Source organism: Arachis hypogaea, chromosome 19, assembly GCF_003086295.3.
Source record: "Arachis hypogaea cultivar Tifrunner chromosome 19, arahy.Tifrunner.gnm2.J5K5, whole genome shotgun sequence".
NCBI classification, from domain to species: domain Eukaryota; kingdom Viridiplantae; phylum Streptophyta; class Magnoliopsida; order Fabales; family Fabaceae; genus Arachis; species Arachis hypogaea.
Genome location: NC_092054.1, coordinates 117,624,473 through 117,632,044, shown reverse-complemented (window position 1 = coordinate 117,632,044; position 7,572 = coordinate 117,624,473). Strand labels below are relative to the sequence as shown.

The 7,572-nt window shown below is 31.2% G+C and overlaps 1 pseudogene; it reads left to right on the top strand.

Moving 5' to 3' along the window:
- The first annotated feature begins 1,401 nt into the window (after nucleotides 1-1,401).
- On the top strand, nucleotides 1,402-2,957 carry LOC112775908 (auxin-induced protein 22B-like; annotated as a pseudogene).
- Nucleotides 2,958-7,572: the final 4,615 nt, after the last annotated feature.

The window sequence follows — 7,572 nt, the reverse complement described above, 5'->3', positions numbered from 1 at the left end:
AGTGAGAGAGAGGGGGTTTGCGTTTGAAATTTACCCCAATATTACCGTCGAATTTACCGGCAGAACCTTCCGACGGAAAATTGTTTATACGTAGTGTTTCACTAAAGTAAGTTACCATCGACAAAATTCAACGGTAGATTCGCCGGTATAGTTGGCGCCAAAAAAATAATATTTCGCGCCACTTATCACTGTCAGATTTATAGTCACAACAATAAATCCGATAGTAAACAATTCGGGGAACCAACTATAGCATGTATTCGCAGCAAAAACCAACCCTAAATCTGACAGTAATAGCTAGACGCCGCTAAATTCGACAGTAATCCTAATGGTATTCAGCGTTTTTTTTTTGTAGTGTACCGTTAGATTATGTTTGCTGATAAATCTGACGATAATATATTACTGTGAATATTACTGTTGGATTTTTTAGCGATTCTACCAATAATTCTGACGATTTTCAACTTTTTTATAGTAAATTTATCTTTTATGTTGGTATTAATATTTCTTTCTTGTTTATTATGAATATTTTTCGTCCCATATTAGAATAAAATGTGAATATTTCTTTTACAAAGAAAGAAACATCTAATTACACAAAAAGAAGAATCCACAAACTCTTTAAAAATGAATTTAATGTTATTTGAATTTTTTTCGACATTCTTTTGGATTTTTTTCGATATAATTTAAATTTTTTTGTATATTGTAAATTTTTTTTGTCCCTTAATAAAAAAAATTAAGTTTTAAAGTACGGATGTTTCTTTTACAAAAGAAAGAAATATCTAATTTAATTAAAAAAAATATTTACAATTTTTTGAGAATGACTTTTCAATTCACAAATCTTAATAAATAAAAAATATCTAATATTTACAAAATAAAACATCTAATTACTTAAAAAGTATTTACAATTCTTTTTTTTTTTTTTTTAGGTCTTGAGATGCAATCTAAATAAGAATTAGTGAGTTGGTTGCATTTCTTATTGGTTACTACTTACTAGCCGAGTTGATATACAAGTTCCTTTGTTTCTTAGTTTCTTTTTTCCCTTGGAAAGAAAGGTGTTTTGTTTAAAAGGATGATAATAGTATTGTTTAGGGTAAATGGTTGAGGAAGGTATGGCATGGTATGGTGTGGTGTGCGAGGTAGTAGTTTATATCACATGGCAAAGAGGGCCCCAGAAGAGCAATAAAAATAAAAAGGAGAAGAGGCAGATGCGAAGGATGGGATGGCCTACCATTCACATGGGCATGTTCCCTTCCCCACTTTCCTTAAAGCCAACGCTCCTGATTTATCTCCCAAACCACATCTTGACCGTCAATTCTATCCATCCATCACATAAACGTGTGTCCCAACCTTGTCCTGAAAATGTAGGGACATGTTGCTTTTAAGTTGCTGCTCCTTCTACCGACACCTCTTCCCTTGTCTTTGTCCTTAATTCATGCATCCATCCAAACAACGCCTTATTCTCTCTCTTCATAACAACGCATTACCTTAGCTACCTTCTATAAAACAAAACCTCTTTCATTTGCATCACATCTCATAATCTCATTCTTCGTTTCATTCAGGATTTTTGTGAAGATGGCAACATCAGCATCCGCATATGAGAATGATATCAAGAACCTTAAGGCAACAGAACTCACATTGGGTTTGCCAGGGACTCATCTTCAAGAGAATATACCTATTATTGATCAAGAAAAATCATCAGCATCATCATCATCAAACAAGAGGCCATTGCAATTGCCTCATGAAGAAACTTCTCCTGCTCAGGACTGTGGATCCAAGTGCTCTAATATTGCTAAGAACACTGATGATGATGCTGCACCCCCTCCTTCCAAGTAAGTTTCTTTTCTTTCTTTTCTTTTCTCATGCATGCAACCTGTTTGATAATTTGACTCTGTGAGATTTCTGAGGTAGTATTAGTAACTAATTAAATGGATGATGATGGGTGCAGGGCAAAGATAGTGGGGTGGCCACCAATCAGATCATACAGGAAGAACAGCCTTCAGGAACAATCTGAGGCTGCAGGTGGGATCTATGTGAAGGTGAGCATGGATGGAGCACCTTACCTCAGAAAGATTGATTTGAAGATCTATGGAGGCTATCCACAACTCCTCAAATCCCTTGAAAACATGTTCAAGTTGACTATAGGTGAGTAGTAGTACAACTACAGCAACTACAACTAAAACCCATCAAAGTTTAAACCCAAAAGGTTAAATCTTTTTTACCTTTTTATTGTAAAAATTAAAGGTTTTGGTTTTGGTTTTTTCAGGTGAGTACTCTGAAAAGGAAGGGTATAAGGGATCTGATTATGCACCAACATATGAAGACAAGGATGGTGACTGGATGCTAGTTGGAGATGTTCCTTGGGACATGTTTGTGACTTCGTGTAAGAGGCTAAGAATCATGAAAGGATCTGAAGCCAGAGGTTTGGGTTGTGCTGTATGATCAGAAAAAATCACAGAAGGAAGGTGTTTTTGGGTGTGAAGGGAAATAGAAAGAAAAAAAGGCATGGGTTTTTCAGCTTGGGTTCTCGGAAGTACTAAAAAGGTTTTTCAATCACTATCTTAGTGTATGCTATCATATCATCGTAGCATGCCTATTCTCAGGAAGGTTTCAGGGGGAGATTGACAACAAATATTACTTGTTTTTTTATTTATTTTTCTTTTTTTCGCATCTATGGTGAGATGCATGCTATGCTTTTTCTTTTTTTTTTTTGAAAACTAAACAAGTTTCAATTGAGAAATCTCATGGAGAGATTTGCTTCAAATTATAATGAAACTTTGTTTACAAGAAGGATAATAGGAAGGAGATGATCATATGTATTTGTTCATCCAAGTTTTTTTTTTCTTTTTTGGTGTTTTTTATTAATACATGAATACGTTATTGTAAAATACCAAGTATTCTCATTATTGTATAAATTTTCTGTTATTGAAACCGACACAAGATTAATTATATATCCTTTGATCTAATTGTTTATGTCATCTTATTGATATTAATCCTTACTAATTATCTACCTTCCTAATTTATTTGACTTCAAAACCATAAAAGAATTCAGAACCTTAGCTTATAGTTGATGAATCATATGTCAAAGTCTTGTGTATATATGTCAGATCAAGTGATTAGGAGTTTTGCCTCGTTGACCTATTTTAGATTTTAGAATTTATTTTTCAAAGCAAGTTGAAATTGTGACTTCTGGGTTTAACTTATCTCTCTCTTGGAATGGAGTTTATAATTATTTTAACAAAATCTTTAATTACCAAAATAAAAAATGAAATTGTGTGTTTAACCTATATATGTCCATCAAGTGAGAACGAAGACGCGTTGAAAGATTTAAAATTATTTGTAAATCTAAAAACTATATTGATAGCCATAAGGTAAAGCATGATTTTCTTTTAATGTCCCCAAAAATCATAGTACTCTTTCAGCTTTTATACTAAACTTTACTAACAAGAAAGAACAAGAAAATTTATTGAGTAAATAGTTAAATTGGTCTCTGAAAAATCACGCGATCTCTAATTTAGTCTTTGAAAGATTTTTCTAGTCAAATTCATCTCTAAAAGATTTTAATTTAGTCACGTTAGTTCTTCCGTCACTTTCTACGTTAACAGAAAATAACGTGACACGTTAAGAGACAAATCAACATTAAAACGCCGTCGTTTTTAAGGGTGAGGGGTTGTGATTGAAACTATGTCATTTGATAAATCTCACTTTCATTCACTCACAAGTCACAATAACTAACAACTCACAGGACGAAGAGTCTCTCTCCTCCCTTTTCCACGTCGCTGAGAAGATGAAGAAGTCTTCATCCTTGTTGTCGATTAAAGCATCCGGTGCAGCCTCTCTCTCCTCCATTTTCCCTCTCCTCCCTTTTCCACGTCGCTGAGAAGATGAAGAAGTCTTCATCCTTGCTGTCGATTAAAGCATCCGGTGCAGCGTCTCTATTTCTCTCACAAGACTTTGTGTGTGTTTGGATTAGAGTTTGCAAACGAAATTTTGTATAAAATTGATTTTACAAACTTGATTTTGATAAAAGTGAGTTGGTGTTAACGTGATTTATCTTTGGTAATTTTGTATCAAAATGGATTATAATAAAATGAATGTTATTTGGATTACATTATTCAAAATTACGTTTAGACAAAAAATTACTAAAAAGACATGAATTTATATCATTCAAATCTATATTATTTTAACACTTTTTTACTATAATTACTTTTGAAAAGAATTTAAATTTATGTATTGAAAATGAGTACTCTTTTGTTATAATTTGTTAGTATTTTTCTTTCGTACTTTTTTTGTATTTAATTATATCTTTTTAATAAAATTTATATTATAAAAATTAATAATAATAAATAAAAATATACTAATTTAAGAATATATAGTAAAAAATATACAAAGTCAAATAAAAAAATACGTATTAATAAAAATAATTAAAAAAAGACATATAAATAATGAATATTAAAAATTCTATTAAAAAATACAATGATATATATAAGTGAACATAAAAAAATTCTAAATAAAAATATCCATACTATTAATAAAAAAATAAATAAATAATTGATAAAATTAAAACTTAACAAAGAGTACTAATAATAATATTAAAAAAATATTTGTTTGTGAAGCATAGCTATGAAAAAAATTCAAGAACTCTGATGATTGTTTTTGGTATTTTTTATTGTAGATGAGATTGAATGGCAAAATTGGTAGAATGTCAATTAATTTTTTAATTTATGAAGTGAATGCAGAAGTTAAACGCAAAAACTACAATTTGTTGCTTCTGGTGAACGGGAGTTTAAACCCAGAATGATGTTCGCCTTCAAAAGAAAAAATTAGCCAAACAAAAATTATAACGTTAAAAAAGATTAAACGCGCTTCTTGTGCTTTAAACGTATTTACCAAACACACCCTTTCTCTCTCACTTCCTTCTTGACGTCGCTGAGGAGAAGACGAAGAAGCCTTCATCATCGTCGCTGATTGAAGCATCTGGTGTGACGTCTCTGTTTTCTCTCACAAGACTCTCCCTCTCATTTCATTTTTGACGTCGCTGAGGAGAAGATGAAGAAGCCTTCATCATCGTCGCTGATTGAAGTATCCGGCGCAGTGTGTTCGCAAGTTCGCCGTTGAGGAGTGGCTTCGCAGTGATTGAAGATGTGACCGATGGCCATTTTTGTCGTTTAAGGTTTTATTTTGTTCTGGTTACTAAACTTATTTTTAGGATTGTGTCGTTGAGAAAATTTATTTCTTGTTAGTGTTTTTTGTTGGAATTGAAAATCAACTGTTTGGTTAGGGTTTTGCTCTTTGTTGATTCATAAAAATTGATCAAGGGTTCTGTTCTTTTGAATATTAAAGGAGCACTAGTTACCAATTTCTCTTATCATTGTTTATGTTTAGTGTTTGTTTTGTTGTTTGGTTTTGGGGATCGCATTTTCTTTGCGGAATTCAATTTTGTGGAAGGGAAGTTTTTTTATTTATTTTGTCTGTTACTGAACTTCTTTTTAAGATTATGCCATTATTAAATTATGTTTCTTGTTGGTATTTCTTGGCTGAAATTGAAAATCGTTTTAGGGATTAGGGTTTCATTCTAGTTGCTTAAACATTTTCAATAGCTAAAAGTTGATTAGTTCCACCACCGCGACCTCCATCTTCACGAACCATCATGTCAGCGATCTCAAATTTTGCCATCTAAACCGCTGCAACTAACTGTATAGGAAAGGGATATATATACAACATTTTGTGATTAGGGTTTGTCATTTAGAGACTGATTTGACTAAATTTCATAAAGATATTGTGCTGGTTGCCAATTAGGATGTAGAGAAATGTGCTGTCAGGTAACTTAACATGCCACGTCACTTTCCGTTAATGCCGTTAATGTAAAAAGTGATGGAAGGACTAACGTGACTAAATTAAAATTTTTTGAAGATGAATTTGACTAAAAAATCTTTTGGAAACCAAATTAGAGATCATGTGATCTTTAAGGGACTAATTTGACTATTTACTCAAAATTTATTGGTTGAAGGAAGCAGATCACACCACGTCTTTCTTCAGCATTTGTGGCTTATTTCATGCATATTTGGTGTTTTTTTTTTTTTTTTTTTTGCTTAATGTTAACGTTTCTTGTTTTGTTTTATTTTATTTTTGTATTTTATAATATTTTATGATAGAAAATGCGAAAAATAAGAGATAAATTAATTTTTTATTATTTATATTTTTTTAAAATTTTAGAACGAAAATATCAGAAATAAGGACAGAAATTAAATTGCCCAATTCATTTTTTCACAGTTGATTCTCATCAAGATCAGTATCATCATCAATTAAAAGCAAGACAGGTGATATCTTGGGAAGTTTCCTTTTATTTTAGTACAAATGGGCCCTTCTGTTTATAAATTCCAACTACACATAATCCCTACATATCCCAGCAATTGATTTATCACCAGAACCTAACACAAAAATAAAAAGAAAAAAAAAATTTATGCATAAGGAATCTGGTTAGGCAGCTAGGCTCAAAATAAAGAAATTGAGACATGCCCAACAAGGTTAGCAAAGAAAATGAAAGGTGATTGATTTAAGAATCTTATCATAATCATATTTTGTTGTTCTTATATATTTTGGTTATTAGGAAAATCAAAAACAAAGCACAAAAACGCAAAATATAGACAAGCCTCTTACCCTTCTAAATATCCAAATTTAATGCAATAATCTTAGCAAAGATAGAGAGTCAAAGGGGGGAGAAAAAATCTTCAGGGCAGGTCTGAAATTAAAGTTCCCTTGGCAAATAACAATTTAATATCACAAAAATACCATGAACATTGCATAATAAGAAGGACATGCATCTATAACTCTTTTCGGTAAATTATGTCTATATAGTTTCGTTATGAATGAATGAGCATAACTAAAAGTATTTTATGGTATAGAAACCAACAATTATATTGTAGAGTGTAGATTTCAATATCTAATATACATTTTTACCTCACTAAGCAAAGTGTGCATCGATAAATACAAAAGGGGACGCAGTTTCTAAGAAAATTATGCATGTACATGCATGCCTATAAGTATTAAAATACATAGAGCTTATAAGTTATAAAGAAGGTTCCTTCTAATAATAGTAACAAATTTTTTACTCTACATATTTTTGTGCTAGTCATTTTCTGGGGTCAGGGGTACCATATACTTGTTATTAGTGGTAAGAATAATAAAACTATAGAAATGTATTACTCAAACGAATTTCCCTTTTTTGATTTGAACTAGATGGCTTTTAGGCACAATGAAACGTTAAATAATATGCTTTTTTTCTCCTTTCACTTCCTATCATTAGCCACAAGAATCTCTCCATATGAAAAGGGCTTTACGCTTTTATCTCCACACGCTTTGGAAAACAATTTTCTTCTGAAGCGTCTGCAAAATTTTTTTTTATTCATTTTTTCTTAAAGAATAAATAAATACTTACACATGGCCTTGGAAATATTTTTTAAAAAAATATAAAAAAAAAAAAACTAACTTTTAAGTAGTTGACATTAGTCAACTATTTTATTGAAGAATAATTTTTTTAATTCTTTTTTTTTTCAGAATATTTAGAATTTAGGATTAAAA